The sequence below is a fragment of the Rhipicephalus microplus genome, chromosome X (assembly GCF_043290135.1).
Source record: "Rhipicephalus microplus isolate Deutch F79 chromosome X, USDA_Rmic, whole genome shotgun sequence".
Taxonomy (NCBI): domain Eukaryota; kingdom Metazoa; phylum Arthropoda; class Arachnida; order Ixodida; family Ixodidae; genus Rhipicephalus; species Rhipicephalus microplus.
In genome coordinates this window covers 364682615-364704906 of record NC_134710.1, presented here as the reverse complement: position 1 = coordinate 364704906, position 22292 = coordinate 364682615, and positions in this window count along the sequence as shown.

The window sequence follows — 22292 nt, the reverse complement described above, 5'->3', positions numbered from 1 at the left end:
ATACGATGTTTGCACATGACAGTTCGCCAGAAGCCACCGGCTCGACTACGTCTGGGAGTTCTGCTGTGGTATTTATGCCCAACCATGAGCTGCGTCCCATCTCATTTCAAGAAATGGCCCAAACGTCATCATGGCTGCCTCGCAGGGCATCCCGCTGCAGTTCAGTCCACCAGCGACGGTGGGACAAACACCAGCGTTTCCAGGTTACTCTGCGACCTTGCCGGAACAGTCAGGGCCGTCCACCTGAACTGCATTCTACGAGTTGTCAGGAAACGTTGCATCATGGACGAGTTCGACCACGGCGACAAAGTCAAGCCCACCCACCAAAAACTTTACCGCCAGCTCCGCGCGCGCACAGGACCCAGTCTCCATCACGACACGGTGAACGACCCAGACGACATAGCCAGTGTCGGCCGCCGGAGCCAATTTCGACAAACTTCCAGCGTGGTCGAGACCGACCACGACGATGTAGCCAACCTCGCCCACCTGAAGCACTGTCAACTGCTGCAGCTAGCCTTACCTACCAGAACATTGTCGTTTGGCCCAACGACAATGCTAGCAGTCATGGCCGAGTGTAATGACGAAAACCGAAACTGGAACTCTCTCTGGCACAGACTCGCATGCTAGGAAGGAAGAGGAGGAAGACGAAGCAGAATAAGAACAGCCGGCCTGCAGCAAAGGCGTTGTGTCTTATTTCTCGTCCTTACAATATATATATATAAGTGTGTGTATCCTTTCAATATACATGAAGAAGTTACTTATCGTGCATCCCATTGCGTATAGTTAGGAGTAATATAACATTGCATGTAATTTTCACAACAGGCACATGCGCACTGACAGCATTGAACAGAGTGGGGATCACGTGAATCGCCTGCTGTTAACACCGGTTTTATTTTGAAATTTGGTGAAACCTTGCTCCTCAATTTATTCACCCTTACTTGTCTTTCGGTAGTTGTGCTGAATACTGTTAGGTGCATCTTTATCTCCGCAGGAAAGAAGATTCCGTAAGGGTCATTGATGGTTATTAGGTCAAGCTGTTTTGCAGTTTTTGCAAAATATACTGATCTTAAGTGTATTTACAGGTGTCAGTGCGCATGTGCGTGTTATAATACATAAGCGGGACCTTTGGACGATAAATCATGTCCATTTTAGCGCGTGTATTTGCATTTTCCTTGTGTGGTGTTGTGCGCAGCTTGTTCGAAAAAAAAGTGAAAAGTGCGAAGTTAGCAGCCCGTTGATTGATATATATGTAGGGTTTAACGTCCCAAAACCACCATATGATTATGAGAGACGCCATAGTGGAGGCCTACAAAAATTTAGACCATCTGGGGTTCTAAAATGGCAACCCAAATCTAGCACAGGAGCCTACAGCATTTTCGCCTCCTTTGAAAATAGAGCCGCTGCAGCAGGGATTTAATCCCACAACCTGCGGGTCTGCAGCCGAGTACCTAGGCCACTATACCAACGGGACGGAGCAGTTAGCAGCCTGTTGGAACAAAGAAAACAGCATGCGAAACATTTTGTGTCAGTGCACCTTTATTTACCCCCCCCCCGTTCCCAGAGCTATAAACGCCCAAAAAGGATGACTTCTCACAGTGTTTCAGGTGGAGGGGTGGGGTTGTAATGTATGACAGGAAGCAAGGATAGTCGTAAAAGAAAGGGTGTCCGCGATTGCTTTAGCAATGCTCTAATCGGCAAAAGTTCCTCTGTTTTCATCTTGTTGTGCTAACACAGTGCCTTCTCCTCGCCTTCGAATGAGCTTTGTTTGTGCTCGGCTGCTCTGGGTGAGGCGTTTCAGTGAATTCCACCCACCTTCTAAGTCAGTTACTGCAAGCTTCCCCTCAAAAGCAGCGTTGTACGTACACATCCATGGTCATTTCATTTAGCATAGGGAAAACTGGAGAAAAAAGGAAACTCCAGCAAAAAATAAAACCGGTCGTCCATCCACCAATTGTAATCACAGCGGTTCAGGAAAGAGAGACTATAATACGTGACCTAGGCACTGACGGTTATATAAAGGCATTCATTCACAGAGCTCTGTGTAAGAATACGTGACACCAACGGCGTTGCAGCCGCGCCACCATTGGTAATTTTATCCCTCTGTTCAACACTCTAAGCCAAAAACGGCCGAAATGGGAGCAACGGCTGTTTTTACTCCTTCAGACCGACTGTTACTCTCCGAAAAGACCAAGCGAAACAAGATGGTTGACTTGTTCGAGAATGGGGGAGCAACTGTATTCATCTTAAGTTTGCAAGGGAGCAACGTAAGGGGGAACCGCTGTAAATTTTCTCGTCACACAACGGTTACTCCCCGGCAGGACACCGCACACAAATATGCATGCCGCCCACATTGATATTCATGGGCTAGATTATTGTTTGTTCTGTGTGCCAAACTTCACCAAACCAAAACAGTGATTTATTTTAGCATCCGCAGATAATAAGATAGCAGCGCTGGCTGACCACAGAAGGCCTGAGAATACAGCTACGGCAAGTACCTAACACACGCAGCAGCAGAATGGAGAGTTGGCACGTCAAAGCGGACCGAACGCCGAAACGCGTGCAAAACAACGATAAAAAAAAGCCTAGACACGCTGTTCGTCCGCGAAGGAAGGGCGTCAAAGTCGATCAAGCACCGAAACACGTGCATGAGGAGCCCCCCCCCACCCCCACCCCCCATATATTGGAGAAGAAAAAAAAAGCTGACCCAGATGCGCTTTTCATCAGCTGTACACTTAGTAGCACGCTTCACCGTGTAGTTTGAGGGCAGAATGACAAATCTGCGCCATCTGCGCCCGCACGACCAGTGTGGCGCTAGTGTAGCAAGCGATGTAGTTTTAAAGTAATTTTTATTCAGTGTTTATGTTTACTAGCACTAAATAAAAATTACACTCAATTTTTTATATTTAATTATGAGTTTTAGTGTACCTCAGTTTTTTTTATAAGTGTATTAGGAGAACACACTGAAAGCATTGCGCTGACGCCTGTGCTGCCACTGCTCGACGTGTTTTTTTTTCGGCGCAACTAGGTTCGCGTTCGCACTACTCATATTCATATGGTCTGTGTGGTCGGCGAGCACATGGACATGCGAGCTTGTGAGCTATGTTTTGATCGTGTGTGTGTGTGTGGCAGATTTGCGTTTCTACTTATTCGTGATGAAGGTTAGTGTATATTTATCTTTATGGAGCGCGTAGTTGTTGTGGATTTTGCTGCTGGGTGGAACAAACACATCGTAAACACGTCTTCAGCTATCTGCAAGCATGTTCGCTCGTCGGACAAAGGACTGTGCATGCATCAAGGTGAGTGGCATTTGCAGCAACATTTAATGCTCTTACAATACATTGTTGAGTGGTTGCGCTATTAAAAGAGAAATGATTTGCTCTTTCTTATATACCGTATCCATTGCTAGCCGTATCGGACTAAATTACCTCTATTATTGCCGCCTGCATACCCTCTTGCTTCCCCTGTCACCACTGCAGTGCCAGTGTACTTTTCCAGTTAAAAGTTCATTTCCGCAACACTAGCTCGCTTGAAAAAACATTGGGGTGGGGTTGTAGCTGCCTTCATACTGGCACTTTTCTACCATTGGCTTTATGTAACGTTAACGGCTGAGTGTTGGGGCCCTGGGCCGCATTTTTTAGAGCTGTAAAGTGTATGTAATTCAGTAAGTGAAAAAACAATTGTCGCATCACTTCACTGGCATAGCCAGGCGGTTGCGCACAGAATTTTTTAGGCCGGGCGTAGGGAGCCCATAATGACGACCATATTCGCTTGCCCGGCCTCTAATTCAGATAAGCGGACCCCCCCCCCCCTCGTCCCCGCACGCCTACATCACTGCGTCACTTGCTTCACCTTTGCGCTGAACGTACTATTTTATAAGCGCACCATCAAGCGAGCAGTTTACATATGGACGGAACAATTGGAGGAGGAATGACTCAAATCTTTCAGATTTCTTTAGTGATGCAAAACCTTCGCAAAACTGAATATTGTAAAAGACAATCATAAATGCTGTATGTTCTCGTTAGCGTTGTCATTATTCTGCATCATGAAATCTTTATGCGCTGTGAAAACTTGGCATGCCGTTGAAGTCACATATCGACCTTAATACCAATCGACGAAAGTTTCGACAACCTCAATAACGCCGTTTGGGATTTGCCACATGCACATAATTAGGCTCACTTGGCTGTTCCCACTTGGCTGTTCTTAACCTGACTTCACTGCTACCAAATGAAACGATATTTGATGCATGTCTTTTACTACTTTTTTTCAGGGATATGACACAGATTTGGTTATACTGCAGATAAAGATGCTCCCAACGATGCTGAAGTACAGAAAGCAAGTGAATTTTGGTAAGTGCAGACTTGTTGTACTACGTACATGAAAGCATCGCTTTTTAGGGGCAAACTGTGCATGTGCTGGCCAGAAAATAGTTCATCATGCCACATGGTTACACTGGCACTGTCGATTTGACATGGCTCCGCTGGCTCGTGTGTGTGCTCACACTGTTACCGTTAAGATGAAATGTTTATGTTTTCATTGCAGGGATTGCTGTTTGTACTAGAAAGCCAACTGCTAAGATTTGTTTACGCTGGTGCTCCTAAAAGTACGCTTTCCCTATTTACATGGATTTTGGCTTGCACAAAGCATAACACTTGGGCCCAGATTCACAACGCTGTCCATGCGCAGGCTTTCATAACAGCGTTTTGTGACTTGCCTTTACCCTGTTTTCTGCAGATGTTTCGTGGGTTTAAAAGTGCCACAGCATGTTGACCTCCCCCACTCTGAAAAATTCACGTTCAAAGTTCTGCAAGAGTGGGTTTAACTTTCTTGTGCACCTCCTTGCTGTTCCAAGATCCTGAAGTGTTAAGCTCTTACTAGTGGTGGCAGTGCTTCTAATGTTTGTATTTCCATCACATTCACCAAGTATGCGATCTTGGCTTGACTGGTAGCACATCCTCAACAAATGTCTTTGTGGCACATGTAGAAGGCAGTACAAAATAATTAGGCAGACATTCACACCGGGAGCTAACTTCTAATAATGCTTTTTTTTTGGAAACGACAGTGCGCTTATTCCAATTTGTCTAACAAAGCAGTAACCTGTTTGGCTGTGAACCAACAAGACGAACTAGTAAAAGCTTCACATCTTGTTGCTCTCAGATATATATGTATTGGCAAGCTATCTGTGACACTGTCAAACAAAGAATAAGAATATCTGTGCATGCCTTAAGATATATTGCTTCGTTCACATATCTCGTGGCTGTGACTCGTCAACCGAGTGAACCAATGCACCCTAGTTTACTAAATTTAAAGCATTTTTTGAAGGTAGCACGGTCTACATTTATTTGTCTATAGTTTTGTCCAGCCGTTTGTGTCAGGTAAAAAGAAATATACTGAAGATTATCATGTAGCCTATGCAAATGGTTGCTTCCAAGCAGGCTTTGCATGCTTGGCTTGTGCCTACAGGTATTGCACAATTCAAGATGCAGCAGTGTATGATAGAACAGTAGAATCGAGAGCAACTATGTGCACGAGCTAAATAAGTGTTTTAACATGAGCGGACGGTACGTGTTATTTGCCACACACATGATCTCACTTAGAATGCCCATTGGTGAATGGGCTCATAGAAATGTCACTCAGCTGTGTATAGGAAACAAGTTAACTGAACCTAAGGGTATATTTAACTGCTACAAATATGCCTTGTTGAGGTGCTGCACATTTTCTTCCAGAATATTGCTGTCTGAGACATCATGTGAAGAGCGTCTACCACATCAGCATTTATATGGCTTGCCAAGTAGCGTTCGGCCGAACCTTCCTTTTTTTTCACATTTCGTTTTGCAGTAGACATCCTAGAATGTAAGTGCTGCTGCAGTGTGTGTGGCTCATTGTTATGTATTGATTCTGGCATGTTTAACCTCACAGTTCTATTTTTTTTCTTGCAGCAATGAGATGCTCTCCATATGCCTGCGGTGACATTCCGCTGCGCTAGCCTGATGGAAACACCAGCTGCGAAACTTGAGTTCTTCAGAATTGGAGATATTGCCCTTCTCTCACAGACTGCTCCACGCTAGAAATTCAAGATTCTTTTTCCACGGATGACGCAGAAAACCTTTGATGTATTATGGTGCTTGTTTAGTGCTGGCTGTGGTGTGGCGAAGTCTACTTTTACGTGTGCTCACACGTCGCCTCATAAAAAGAACAATAAAGCATTTATTTTCCTTTCAATATTGTCCACTTTTTGTGTTAGAAGCACCCAAGCAGTGCTCTTCCAAGGAGCTATCGCCATGTGTAAGCGTGTGACAAGAATATTCGAGATAAATAGACATTTCCCCAAGGAGTAACTGGAAGCAAGTGCAGTTGGTTTTCAGAGAGTAACTGCGAACACGTGGGAGGAACGGTAAAGAGTAACTGTTGCTCTTAGGAGAGCAACTGGTGGGAGTAATGGTTGGTCCGCAAGGAGCAACTGGTGGGAGTAACTGTTGGTCTGCAGGGAGGAACTGGAGGGAGTAACTGTTCATCCCCCGAAGGAGGAACTGAAAGGAGAGCAATGGTTCGTCCCTCTGCAGTTACTCCTTTTGGGGGAGTAATGGGAGTGGCAATGCAATTGCTCCCTGAAAGGTGCAACCCCTATACCCCTGTTGCTCCCTTTTGGCTTAGAGTGAAGATCCTGCACCTGCGGAAAAAGCTCAGCACATAGTGTTCCAAAGCTGATGCGCCGACTTCCCCGGCCACTTCGTACGTTGGGGAAACCCAGAATTTCCATGAAGGAATGAAGCAGGACGTGAAATACCTCCGTCAATGGAATAGCAAACACAGCGCAATGGCAGAGCACTCCGAGCAGTTTGACCACCATTCCCGTCCCGACGGCGCGGGATCAAGCTCACTTTGAGGAGACGGTGCGAGGTCGCCTCAAAGCTGACTATGAATGGAAAGGCGTTTGAAAAAAAATTCAAAAACCGTGGAGTTGGCATGTTGTGTCTGTATGACGGAACTGCGGCCGTGATGGAAATATACACAAGCAATAGAGGTCTTAGCAAGTTACGGAAACACTTTATGGAAAGGTGGTAACACGGAACCGGCTGACGAGTGCGCATGCGTGACCATTGTACGCACATACCGAAAGGTACCATGCCGTATTTCCGCAACGTGCTGCCGTAGCGTGCTTAAAACCTCTATGATCTCATGCAGAGACTCAAAAATTTGCCGAATTCGTTTGAGTTTAGGAGTCCTTCGAATCACGGCTTCACATCGCTGCTTGAGGAAATTTGATTTGCTGGTGACAAAATATATCGTACGGCATGAATGGTGTGCTTCTACCCTCTACTTCTCAAAATCTGGACGCTACAGCTTTCAAGATGCGCTAAATAACGACAAGTGGCTTTGAAAGAGGAAAAAGGAAGAAAAAAGCGCAGTCCCGTTACTGCCTCTCTTAATCGAGGGCAGCGCCACAGTTATGCGCAGGGAAGGGGGGGTATGGGAATTAAAGAGACAGAAGAGAAGAGGTAGGAGAAGGGTAGTGAAAAGCATTCGATCACTCGCATCACGCACGCGCGCGCAAGAAACCAAACGCGGCATACGCAACCGACCGAAAGACCGCCGAGAAGCCGGAGGCGAAGCAATGCGCTCGAGTAGCGAGAAAACACACACACACACACACACACACACACACACACACACACACACACACACACACACACGCACGCACACACGCACGCACGCACACACACACACACACCGGACAGGTAGCAAGAAGTTTGGGCGCTCCGCGACCACGAGGAAAAGGGAGAGAGTGTCTGCTCCGACGGGGCAACGCCCCTTAGGGAAGGAGAGAAAAAAAAAGAAAAAAGAAAAAAAGGTTGTCACGCAGCTCGGAGCAGGCTACGTAAACAAGGTCGCATGAGACTCCGAGGAGGCGTGGCGCGTAGCGGGATGTAAAGAACGACACGTGCGTGTGTAACGGGCCTCTTTAGAGGCGCGTAAAAAGGTCTGCATCGCCAAAAAAGTCCAGCAGCGCATGGAATGCCCGGCGGAGTGTGGGAACGTTCGCCGAGGGGAACAACATGTGTTCTGGACTCACGTGTGACAGTCCGAGTTTCGCGTATGTGTTGCAGAGACGGCGACAAATATCCGCGTATCCCGGGCACAGGCACAGGATGTGTTTGACGGTCTCGTCTGCCAGACACTGCACGCACGAAGGGCTGCCACTGCCACTCTGTGTGAAGAGCCAGTGCGCGGTACGGCTGCATCCCGTGCGAAGGCGCAGCGAGGAAGCATGAGCACGCCGACCGATTCCCGTTGACGGCAGGCGTGCGACAGGATTGCCGGCTGCTGTGCGGGGGTTCGCGTGGTGAGCTTACAAAGGCGAGCGGATAGACCCACTCACAATGCACTGCACCAGACGCTCTTACAAGGCTCTCGGAAGCTGCGCGCTCATTGGTTCGTGCGTGATGTCGTCAGCAAACATGGCTGCGCCCAGGACGTTGCTGCAGGGGTTCGTGTGTCGGGCTGGGGCACAGCTGGCGAAGACACCGCGACGAAAGCGAGAACAAAGTTGGCGCTCGCACGCGTACTGGCAAACCGCCTACGATGAATGGGAAGACGCCGCTATCAAGTAGTTGGTGCTACCAAGGTGCTACAGAAACGTAGTGCGCACGCCTGTGTCGATGCTGCCGCAAGACTCTCGCTCCGTTTCTAACGATCGCCGAATACATCGAAGTCGGCGCAGATATGCAGTGAAAAATGGATGATGTCGGTTCGAAGAGTTCATGTGCGGACTGTATAACAATAATCGTAACTCGATAAGCATTTGTTGCAGCTCAAAGAGCCGGTATCCGGGCACTTGAGTGCCTACGTCGTGCACGTCACTCGATCGCTCAGATTGCACTCACTCTGGCATATCTTAGGCTACTCGTAGTGAATTTAACCGCTACTTATTATGATAGCGATGCCAAATGAGAAGCACGTATATCTGTAGCAGCTTCTCGATAGACCTGCAAACAAATGTCTGCGTAGTGTCACTCTATCAACACGCCAAGCAATTCCGCTCGCGTGAGGAGCGAGAGGCCGCGCTATTATTAGAAGAGAAGGACGCGGGTGACAGCGTATTCCCTCTAGGCCAAATACACTTCGAAATCTACTATATGTTGTGCATGTAAAAAACTCGCTTCAAGCCAGCGTTGTTTTTTTTTTTTTTGCTCACTTTACCGCGATGCATGCGTGTAGAGCGGCGAAGCGTTGACAGCATGATCACTGTCGTACTACAGACGCGCGAAAGCAAGTGGTTTGCGAGTAGTAAATTTCAAAAGCGATTTCGATATGAATCCAATAACGATATTGTGACGTCATCCTGCTGCATTCCGTGGCCGCCTGCTCCAGAGACAAGCGCCAAGACACGCGCTATCTTGGTTTCCTTTATCTGGTTATCACGGGAGTCATGCGATCATCCTGACTGTATATATTTCATGACGAAACATTAAAGAGGGCCTTTTTCTTGGTCACGAGGTAACGAGCGTCTGTCGATCACTCCGACGAGCTTGACATAATGTCATAAGTGGTTGCAATGTAGCCAACTAGCGCTTAAACGGCCCCGTCAACAAGAGAGCGACTGGCAATTGCGTCTACGAGAACAAGCCGTATCGGCGACAACGCTTCAGAATGGCGGGAATCAAGCCTCCTAAGCCCTTCGACTTCCAGAACGCAGCGGCTGGCCCGCCTAGATGGACGAATTTGACGACTACAGATTCGCGTCTGGGCTACATGAGTAAAAAGACGAAGTTCAAGTGAGTACTCTTCTCTATACTATGAGCAGAAAGTCGAGGGAGATTCTTCGGTTGCTAAACGTAAAAGACGAAGAAATGAAGGACTTCAAGCTCGTAAAGTCTAAATTTAACGACTACTTTGTCCACACCAATAACATAGTCTACGAAAGTGCTCGCTTTAATCTACGCCGCCAACAACTGGGAGAGAGCAGTTCGCAACCGAGCTTAGCAAGTTAGCCGACAGATGCGAGTTCGAAGGCATGAAGGAACGCCTATTAAGAGACCGCTTCGTAGTAGGACTACGGGACCAGGTTCTTTCGGAAGAACTGCAGATGGACCCCAAGATAACGATGGCCACTGCTTTGGAAAGAGCGCGTACGAGCGAAACCGTAAAGCAACAGCAAGCATAACTAAAAGAGCATGAGGGCACAGTCCCAGAAGCTTGCGTAGCCGCAGTAAAGCCCAAGAAAGCTGCTGCAAAGAGCACGTTTACTCGCTGTCAGAAGCCCGCTTATCATCAAAATAACTGCAGTTATTGTGCCGGACCATTTCACCCGCGATACAAGTGTCCAGCGCAAAAAGAAAAGTGCAGATTTTGCCAGAACTTGGGTCACTATGAAAAGGCATGCCGAAAAAAGAAGCAAAGAGACACAAATCTCGATAGCATCGCCGAAGCTGATGGCAAGATTATAGGTACGGTCGAGCAGTGTGCGAACACACAATCTGAGCATTTCGTGACGGTAAAGATAAACGACCAGACGCTCCGCATGAACGTAGATACGGGAGCCGAAGTTACAGTCGTCGGTGAAAATTATCCTTTTCTGCCGCCTTCTCTGGAAAACGCCGCAGATCTTAAAGGACCAAGCAATACTAGCATCCGTACGATCGGAAAGTTTGACGCTAAAATATCTTGGAAAGACAGCTGTTCACAACAAACCATTTACGTCGTGCAGAACTTGCGCACGCCCTTGTTGGGACTACCAGCCATAAAAGCTCTGAGAATTGTTCGCTTCCTAGATGAATTAGACACTGCTGACAATATCGGAAGCAAGTATCCCAAGATATTCCAAGGCACGGGTACCATATCGGGAGAACACACCATACGCCTTGTGCCACATGCAATCCCGTACAATCTGTCTACGCCACGACGGGTTCCTATTCCCATGAAAGAAAAAGTCAAAGAAGAACTGGACAGGCTAGAACGAGAAGGAATAATACAGGAGGTCGAAGAACCAAGAGAATGGTGCGCGCCTATCGTTCCTGTAATGAAGCCGTCTGGAGCAGTAAGGATCTGCGTTGACTTAACTCAATTGAACCAGTTCGTCAGACGAGAGCTTCATCAACTGCCAACAATTGAGCAAGTTATGGGAAGCTTCCAGGAAGACAGTCTTCTTTAAACTAGACGCGCATTCTGGTTTCTACCAGATTAGGCTTTCCGAGGAATGTCAAAAGCTCACGACGTTCATTACGCCGTACGGGCGGTACTGCTACCGCCGGTTGCCGTTCGGGATTACATCCGCACCTGAAATTTTTCAAAGAAAGTTCTCGCAAGTCCTAAGAGGCCTAGACGGCGTGCTGAACTACATGGATGACATTCTGGTGTACGGCAAGAACCAAGTGGAACACAAGCGGCTGTGTAACGTCCTCGAACGACTTCAACAAGCAGGTGTAACTCTCAACAGAGAAAAGTGTTGTTTCTCAGTTAAACAGGTTGCATTCTTGGGGATGATCTTCGATGCCAACGGCGTGCGTCCAGACCCCCAGAAAGTTAGTGCAATCAAGCAATTGCCCAGACCCCAAAAGGTTGCTGAGGTTTGATCTTTGTTAGGTATGATGAACCATCTCGCAAGGTTTTTACCTGATGCAGCTTCAATGTCTGCTCCTTTACGCAGCCTCCTCAACAAGGACAGCGACTGGTTTTGGGGACCTCAACAAGAGACAGCTTTTGAGAAGATCAAGACCACTCTCACCTCGGACAGATGCCTGGCGAGGTTCAACTCCCGGTACTCGACAATTGTATCGGCGGACGCGTCTTCACTAGGGGTTGGTGCAGTACTCCTCCAGGATCAGCCATCTGGTGAGAGACGTCCTGTTGCATATGCCTCCAGATCGCTCACAAAAACAGAGCAGACGTATTCACAGATCGAAAAAGAAGCATTAGCTTTAACTTGGGCTGCGGAGCACTTCGACGAATTCCTAAGAGGCCTCACGTTCCTATTAGAGACGGATCACAAGCCTCTCCTCCCGCTACTGGGTCGAGATCCTCTTGATTCTCTACCGCCAAGAATTCAAAGGTTCAGAATGCGTCTTATGGGGTACTCGTTCACGCTAACACACGTTCCGGGGAAAAGCATTGCTACGGCGGACACACTTTCTCGCGCGAGAGTGATGAACACTGCGCTTTCGGTCGGAGAGTTGTCTGAAGCAGACGTTTCGGCTCACGTGGAGGGAGTCGTTCAGTATGCGTTCTCCGACGATATGCTCGAACGCATACGCTCAGAGCAAGCAAACGACCCCGAATGTGCGTCGTTGCTCGAAGCTTGTATGCAAGGTTAGCCCGCTAAGCACTACAAACCACAACTTCTCAAGCCATTCTGGGCGCATCGTGGTAACATCACGGTATGCAAGCAGCTGATTTTGAAGGACTCAAGGCTGGTGATTCGACGAGCGCTGCGCAAAGAAATGCTTCGGAGGGTTCACGAGGGACACCAGGGAATTGCACGCTGCCGCGCGAGCGCTAAAGAATCTCTCCGGTGGCCAGGTATTAGCAAAGACAATGCACAAACCATGGCCAACTGCCAAGCATGCGCCAGAGAGCGTACCGAATTTTCCGAACCAATGATTCCATCGGAAACAACCGAGCTGCCATGGCAGAAAATCGGGATTGATTTATTTGAGATGAAAGGAGCTGTCTATCTTGCCGTTGTTGATTATAACTCCAGGTATCCTGAGCTGGCCCTGCTGGATCGAGGAACGTCGTCGAAGGCGGTCATCCAGCACCTGAAAAGCTGCTTTGCCAGACATGGAATACCGCAAACGGTAATATCAGACAACGGACCACAATTCATCTCTTTCACGTTTGCTTATTTTTGCAAGAAACTACGGCTTTAGTCAAGCCACAACAAGTCCTCGTTACCCTCAAGCTAACGGGGAAGCTGAGCGCATGGTAGGGACTATTAAAAGACTTTTGAAGAAGGCAGAGGACCCCTACATCACACTGCTCAACTATAGAAACACGCCGGGTCCAACCGGCTATATTCCAGCGCAGCTGCTAATGAGCCGCCGTTTACGCTCAAAAGTACCCTGCATGCCATCCGCGCTAAAGCCAGAAGTAGTAAAGGCTTCTTAGAAAGAGCAAGACGAAAAATACAGACAAAAACAAAAGATGTATTTTGACAAACGTCATGCTTCGACACCTCTTCCCTGTCTATCCGCAGGCACTCAAGTATGGCTCAGACACAGGCGCCGAGGGCACGGTCCTTCGTCCTTCTAAAACACCGAGATCCTACTGGGTCCAAACTGAAGGAAAAACCGTACTCAGAAACAGGCGTCATCTCTTCCTTCTCCCACACGGAGGAGAAACAAGCCCCGTGACATCGTAGCTACCAAGTCGTCTGACATCCAAGAGCCTCGTTCATCGAACAAAACTTCTAGTCCTGAGCAAAGAACGACGCGATATGGGCGCGTCATATGAGCTCCGGAAAGACTTGGTATTGATGATTAATTTCTGAAATGCTTTCCTTTTTTTGGCAGGCCCACGATGCTTATAAAACGGGGAAGATATGACGTCATCTTGCTGCATTCCGTGGCCGCCTGCTCCAGAGACAAGCGCCAAGACACGCGCTATCTTGGTTTCCTTTATCCGGTTATCACGGGAGTCATGTGATCATTCTGACGGTATATAATTCACGACGAAACATTGAAGAGGGCTTTTTTCTTGGTCACGAGGTAATGAGCGTCTGTCGATCACTCTGACGAGCGTGAGAGGTATAAGCAACAGTTACGCTTAAGTTAACCTAATACTCTTCTGATAGTTTTTAAATAGAAAGGAAACATTTTTAAAAATAATCCTTGAACTACAGAACAGTTTATTTGAAATAAATATTCACGAGCTGTCACCAAATAATACTACAATTATATAAATTGTGATAAGCTTGTATACAGCAGCGACCAGAGCCTTCAAAATACTTTTCAACTGTATGTCAAAATGCCTCAGCAACTCTATTATTCAAGTTAAAACTCTGTCCGGCGTTTAAGTAAAATTTCTGCGTAAATTTTAAACAATTTTGAACCAAACACCATGCATTCAGCTAAAGATTTATTGGAACAGGCAAAATTATCACAACATATACCCTGGTACAGAGAGCATGTGAAAAGCAAGTGTGGAAAGGTGTATCTGTAAGCACAATTTACGTGAAGAAGAGACTCTACGTGAAGAGAGACTTAGTTTTTATTCGTGAAGCTAAATGCAGTCACAGTTCCTAACTTCAATGATGAAAGCTGAAAAGGATTAATTTGATGCATTTCCACCACAGTAAAAACAGAGTGAAAGTGCAGTTTGCGCCAAAAATGCTTTATCTAGTAATGGTTATAGAATCAATAGTGCTGCCAATACTTGGGCTGCATTTATTGTGGTAGGTCAGGAATTACAAAAGGAAAATAAATCTTCAGCTGATCACATGTTTTGCTGCCTCAGGGTTGTCCCACTGGGGCTAATTATTTTTTAATTATTGGGTATTTCGTGTATGTACAATTAAATTTGACTAGCGAGTGCTGTTTGGTCCGTTATTTAAATATTTGGACACCTCTTGTAGTATTGTGTCTACCAATGACCCACCATCTTTTTGTGTGAATGTGATTGGGCATCTATAAACATCAAGAGTGGTTTTTATTTTTCGTGCTGTATCCTATCTCTCATTGAACACACCCTTGCACATGTCTCAAGGTATGTAAATGGAAAAAAAAACGCACATGGCTACAAGTGATGCCAATTCCTGAGATGCAATGTAAGTAAAAACTAAGTGTATTTGCTGAAAGTTGCTCTTAATCTTGCCGTCCATTAGCAAGAAGGATCAGTTTATTGCACATTTTTTTTACTCTAAGCTTACATCAGTTATATAAGCATAAGCCTGTTCATAAGAACTTACTGGTTTATTATTTCGTTATTTGTGCAATAATGATAAAAACAAAAAGTCAGACAGCACAAAACTCTGCTGAGATAGGAATAAAGTTAACTAAGCAAACAACGAAAAAAGAACATTTTAATATGCAGCACATGCCAGACAGAAAATGGAGTGAGTGCTAATACATTGGCAAAATTCTTGCCGAAATCGCAAGTGCAACCTGGATAAATTATAATTGTTAATATTGATAAAATGTATTTTTTGAGAATTTGGAAGCATCCATTTTCTGGCTCAAGTTGAGCCAAATGCTTACATACTCTGAGTGCTTTGTTGCAAAACAATAATAAAAACAAATGTAAAACCTACATCAACATTTCAATGTTCTCTTGAAATAAAAAACGAAAATGCCAACTGGTAAATGTTTTTTGCCAGGGAATTTTGGATATGAGAAGAATAATTAAGGCTGTCATAAGATGTGTTGAAAACTAAAAAAAATACTTGCCACTGAAAACTGCTTGGGGAATGTGAAGTTCATGTATATTGTTATTACCGGTATGTGAATTGATTTATATATTTCTCACAGCAGTAACACATGCAGCACGCCATATTCAGATGTTTTTTTGGCCTTTCGGCATAAAAATACCTTTTTACTTATGATAAATTCAGCAAATAATTGACAAGCCTGATAACTAAGTACATGCGTATTGCCACGTGTGTTTTATTTCGATAAAGTCGGGTTTCACCCACAAAGACTCTAAGCAACACTCGGCGCAGCAGTTTTTCAGGAGCTCCGTGATAACTTGAGATCACGTTGTTAAGTCTGTGGACAGGACGCGAATAGTCTAGTGCTTACGCAGCCACGAGCAATAACTCTAGAATTTTCAATAACACTTGTATAAAAGCAGAGGCACTGTACTGCTTGTCAGAATATTGATGGCCAACACACTGTTTACCGCTATTAGGGCAGACTATGTATTGCTTGTAGTTTGGCTTTCCATACTTCAGGCAAAGTTTCGCTAAAATAAAAATTTGGTCTCAACCCAGCCGACCACTGGAGTCTTCAACATCATGGCCACGTGACAATATTAGTTCTTCAAGAGTATTAGTCTCTCCAAGAGATGTTTACAACTATAAATCCAGAAAGTATAAATTTCAATTTTTAGAAATGTGCAGATGTACAACTGCAAAAACATGAAGTCCACTACTAACACCTACCTTTTTTGTTTTATTGTGAATTCATTTGGTGAAGCAGAGCAGTACACAAGTGCCACTATTGATGGAGACTATGTGACAAAGCTCATTGATTCTTAAAGCAGCTTGCATCTCAAGCCGTCTAGCTTGGTGTACGAGTAAAGGTTTCTAAACAAATTTCCAAATGAGGCAATTGTTGTGGATGATTGCGACCGCGCGACAACAAGCAGGAGAACCCAAGAGAAAGAAAAATGGGAGGGCACGAGCGGTAGAAATAAACATGGACGTTCTTGGTGTAGGGCTCTGGTCTTGAATACGGCACAGCATTGACGTTCTGGTCACAATGGCCTGCTTGTGGTCCCCCATTTTCTCCGATTAGCTAAAGAACTGGTGCACAGCTATTGGTTTAGGAATTCACACAAATAAAACTCAGTTCAATATCTTCCATTTGAGTCCTAATGATCTTTCGCCTACCCCGGCTATTACTATCAAGAGCCACAGACATCTTTGTTCCACTAAGTTCACATTCTTGGGAGTACTCCTAGATGCTCATCTAAAGTACTATCATCACATTTCACTTATAAGATAGCTCATGGTATCAGAACACTATTAAAGAATGACCATGCTTTCACTTTGCTTAAGCTACACTACGCCATTATCCTTAGTCATATTACCTACTGCACCACGTCATGGGCAAACATCTATACATATATCCTCCCACTTCAACGTCTTCAAAACCAAGCCATTCGCATCCTAACATTCAGTACTCTATTCACCAGCGTGCCCCCGCTTCTTCAGCAACAAAGTGTACTAACAGTGTGTAATTTATTCAAACATACACTAAGGATTCTTGTAATTAAGTGTTTTAGCGCTTCCATAACAGCCAATGTCTTGCGAAAATTTTAATTGGTAAATGCTAATACCCCCATGTTCGCCTCTAACAAAAATTTTTACTACCACAATGGCGAACACACTACCATATTTCCTGCCATACACTTTTGGAATTGAATACCACTATGCACTAAACAATTGTCATTCAATACTTTTTAAGTAGATTTGAGACGTCTGGTGTAATATTAATTGAAGTCCCTTTTCTTCAATATTCTACCGCCATTTTTTTCATAGCCGTGTATAAGTACTGAAGATTTTTTTATTTCAATTTCAGCTGGAATATACATTACAAGTTGGCCTTGTCTTTATTTCTATCATAATAACTTGCCACTTTTAGTTGCCATTTTTCTATAGTTATCAACATGTATATTTTTCAAAGGAGCCTCCTTCTGTACCTCCTTCTGTATATACTAACCCATATTCGTTTACGTATTTTGCAACACATACACATTTTTGACCAACTGACCTACATAGCCATAACAAAGCAGACAAATTGACAGGACAGACCTGAATGGCTTACCCTATCAAATTTTATTAGTTTAAAATATCACCAGCAAAAAGCGTTTCAACTCAAGGATTATGGACGTGCTAGAAATTGAATTCATTGCGCAGTGGAATGTACACCCAGCCCTCGAAAAATTGAGGTGGGTCCGACTTTGATTTCAACTCTGATGACAGACAGTACTGTGGTGTAACTGTGCTTGCAGATGACCTAACAGACCAGATTTTGCTTGTTTCAGGTTAAGTGAAGGCGAAAACATCCAGCACTACAAACTGTATTTGCGATTTTTTTATTCAAAGTAAATATAAAGTCTCCATGGGAGCAGGTTTGCTCTGGCAATTCATAGATTGGTTTTACATTTTCAAATGTTAGCAAAGGTTATGTTGCACAACAGTTTATTGTCAAGCAGAATGAGAAATTATGTGTACTAAACGCCATCAGAAAACGTCCACAAATGCGGATGCTGTCCTTATTGCAGTACTTGTCCACACAGAGCCGAGGAGCAGTACGCGGTAGCATTCCCGCTCCGGTCACTGATCCACATTGCTTCAGGGGCCAGCCTAGAAGTAGCAGAGGATAAAACAAAATGGTCTTGAATTTTGAGTTCCGCAACGTGCTGTATAGCGATATTTATAGTTCTTTTTAGGGCAGTTGCATGCGAAGAAGTCTGCACATTTAGGTGTGTCAAGATCACAGAGCAAGTCACAGAGATGGCATAGCGTCGAGTACAAAACCGACAGCTGCACAAATGGCTAAATTAAAGACTGAACGCAAGGAATGGAAGCAGAGAGGTTTGCATTGTTAAAAATTATGTGAAATAATCCCGTATTCAGTCTACTAGACTGCTTTACCATTCAAGCTGAATACACATGAATCACAATAGTGAATAGAAGCGATACTCTAATAGCGAGATGAGACTGCCAAGTAGTTTCTAACTTTGTGTGATTGGTTGCTGCAGCTACACGTTTAACAAAACGAGAGTGAATATCCCGACAACAAAGAGAGAAGCACTGGCCATCCTAAAGGCACCCAGAAGCTTCCACGAAAGACGTTGGTGCAGTATCTGTATTGGGGATCACACTAGCTGATGTGTAAAACAGTAAATGCTGTGAAGATATGAGAAAAAACTGAAGCTCTAAAACTGACACAAGCAGGATTGATCACAGTGCCATCCATACTAATTAAAAAACATTCAATCTGTATCATAACTGCTGTCATTTGGGTGGTCATGACGGCATCCAGTAGACATCAATGAAGCTAACCAAGCAGTTCACATGATCTGGCATAAAGGAAGAAACAACAAGATAATCATATTGCCACGTTCCATTTCCCAAGTTTTTGTCATCGTCCCAAAACACCACACGATTCTCAGCGCAAACCGCGCCTGCAGTTTTCGAGAAGGTTCCGGACTGTAGTAGATCATTTTGATAAGATCACGCCCACTGTGCGAACGGTACAGATTGTTCTGGAACCTACGCCACCGCCAGCGATAACGCTAGAACATTCGACGGCAAGGGTATAAATGCCGACGCGCTTCGCCGCTTGTCAGTTGTTGATCGAAGGCCGACGCTGCGTTCACCGCTATCAGTCCGAGACTGCTATCTGTGCAAGACTGCTGCTGTAATTGGACTTTCCGTTTACCAGGCACAGGTTCGCCCAAATAAACAATTAAATCCCAACACGAAGTCTCCTGTCTTCGGCCACGTCACGACCCCATGACATCTGGTGGAGTTGCTGCTTCGTTCATGTACCGGACGCCCCCATCAAGCCGTGAACCCAGCCCACGTCGCGGAGAAGACACCGACGCCAACCACCAGCAGCGAACAAGCCGCCGACAGCAAAGGCTACCACCGGAGTACGGGCTTCTACAAGACAAGGCGCGGAAGACCAAAGCCATGACCGCGACTGCAGCGACAATGACAACCCCAGCGTCCGAGCCCACGATGGTCATGCATCAACCCAGGGAACCACCGATTTTCCATGGGTCATCGTTCGAAGACCCAGAGTCCTGGCTAGAAACATACGACCGTGTAGCCGCCCTCAACCGCTGGGACCATGACGAAAAGCTGCGTCGTGTGTTCTTCTATTTGGAAGACACCGCAAAGACCTGGCTCGAAAATCGGGAGTCCACGTTCCGAACGTGGGATGTTTTCTGCGGTGCATTCCTGCAAACATTCGCGAGCGTCGCTCGCAAAGAGAGGGCGGCTGCTTTATTAGAGACCCGGGTTCAGCTACCAAACGAAAATGTCGCCATTTTCACAAAAGAAATGACCCGACTATTCCGTCACGTTGACCCAGACATGCCTGAGGAGAAAAAAGTTCGTTTTCTCATGCGAGGGGTCAAACAGTAGCTCTTCGCGGGACTGACGAAAAACCCACCGAACACCGTCCAAGAATTTGTAGCCGAAGCGACCACTATCGAAAAGACCCTGGACATGCGCACCAGACAGTATAATCGTCGCCTGACTGCAGACAGCGCTGGTGCTCAAGCCACTGACTCCGGAGATCTGCGTGAAACAATCCGAGCGATCGTGCGGGTAGAGCTGCGCAAGCTGTTGCCTTCGGCGCAGCCTCAAGTGGAATCGATCGCCGACATTGTGCGAGAACAAGTTCGGCAATCGCTTCAAATTCCCCACGCACCGCTGCCCGAGCCGGAAGCTATGAGCTACGCCGCTGCACTGCGCCACAACGCTCCTCCCCATCCACGCCAAAACGCCGCCCCATCGCACTTCTGTCGACAGACGCCACCGCTGCCACCACCCCCACCGACGTCATACCATTCGGCAGCGGCCCAGCGCAGTGCACCGAGGAAAACCGACGTTTGGCGCACCCCTGACCACCGCCCGCCGTGCTACCACTGCGGCGAGGCCGGGCACACTTATCGCCCGTTGCCAGTACCGACAGATGGGACTGCGTGGCTTCGCCGTCGATGCACCACGTCCGCCGCCAGGGGAACGACCACGTGACATCGCCGACTACTTGTCAGAAACTCAATGGACACCTCGAAGTCCTTCCCGTTCGCCGTCGCCCAGCCGCCGCTTGTCACCGCACCCCCGGCAGTACTCCGGCCCAACGCGGGGCTGGTTTCGTAGCCCGTATCAGGGAAAATAAGGGCAGCAACCGGTGGAGGTGCGGTTTCTGTGCGACGAACTACCGAAGATCCTCCTCCGACGATGACGCCGCGACGGAGCTTTCCGAACACGACGCCAACCAGGCAAAGCCCTGACGGCGAAAGCTCACTTACCGAAGGTGGCCTGACGACACAACACGGAAGCAGCGGAACAAGCCGACGCAGCCGTGACCCGACGCCACGCCCTAACTGTAATGCGAGATGGTGAACTGGCGACCTCGACTTTCTTATCGACGGCCACAGTGTGACCGCTCTCGTCGATACTGGAGCCGACTATTCTGTCATCAGTGGGTCGTTCACCGCGAAGTTAAAGAAAGTTAGGACAGCTTGGAAAGGCCCCTGAAATCCGCACAGCCGGAGGTCATCTCGTAACGCCTGCAGGAATCTGCACAGCGAGAGTCACCATTAACGGCCGTATTTATCCTACAGACTTCGTAGTCTTACAGCGTTGCTCAAGAAATGTCATCCTTGGCATGGACTTCTTATGCCTCCATGGAGCTGTCATCAACCTATGAACAAAGTCGATAACGTTATCTACAGAAGAAGCACTACCGAGCACGCAGTCAACACACCATGCCTTGAATGTGCTGGAAGAACAAGTCACCACTCCGCCTCGCCCAACCGTCATTATTTTAGTCGGCACTCCTAAATTACCTGACTTGGAAGGCGCCGTTGAAGGCAGTCAGCATCTGTTGGTCACCCGAACTATTTGCGTCGCAAGAGGAATTGCAGAGCTGCGGGGAGGCAAAGCAACGGTTATGCTCACAAATTTCAGCATTGAGTACAAACATGTGAACAAAGGAACAACGGTCGCATACATCGAAGAAATTGTCGAAGCCACCAGTGCTTTCGCCCTCGCCGATTCTGCGGAACCTGCTCAGAGGAACCAAGGCCCTCCCATAGCTTTCGACGTCAATCCCAGACTTCCGAACGATAAGCAAGAACAACTCAAGGCCCTGCTCCTGCAATACGAAGATTGCTTTTCGTCGTCATCGAAAATTCGGCAGACCCCAATCACGAAACATCGCATCATAACTGAAGAAAATGCCAGACCACTCCGTCAGAGTCCGTACAGGGTTTCGACGCGTTAACGTGAGGCCATAAATAGACAAGTTGATGAAATGCTGCGGGATGACATTATCCAGCCGTCCAAGAGTCCATGGGCATCCCCCGTGGTGTTAGTGAAGAAAAAGAATGGGACCCTACGTTTCTGCATCGATTATCGCCACCTGAACAAAATCACAAGAAAGGACGTGTATCTTCTCCCACGAATAGACGACGCATTCGATTGGCTCCATAACGCCAAGTACTTTTCGTCAATGGACCTCAAGACTGGCTCCATAATGCCAAGTACTTTTCGTCAATGGTCCTCAAGACTGGCTATTGGCAAATCGAAGTCGACAAAAGAGACCGAGAGAAGACGGCGTTTATAACACCGGACGGCCTCTTTGAGTTTAAGGTGATGCCCTTCGGCCTTTGCTCAGCGCCTGCAACTTTTCAACGCTTCATTGATACAGTACTGGCAGGATTGAAGTGGCAGACTTGCCTTGTGTACTTGGACGACGTCGTCGTGTTTTCCTCGAGTTTATACGAGCATCTTCGGCGCCTTGAAGCTGTACTTCAAGCCACCAAGACTTCCGAACTCACACTGAAGCCAGAAAAGTGCAGATTTGCGTATGAGGAGCCCTTGTTTCTGGGGTACG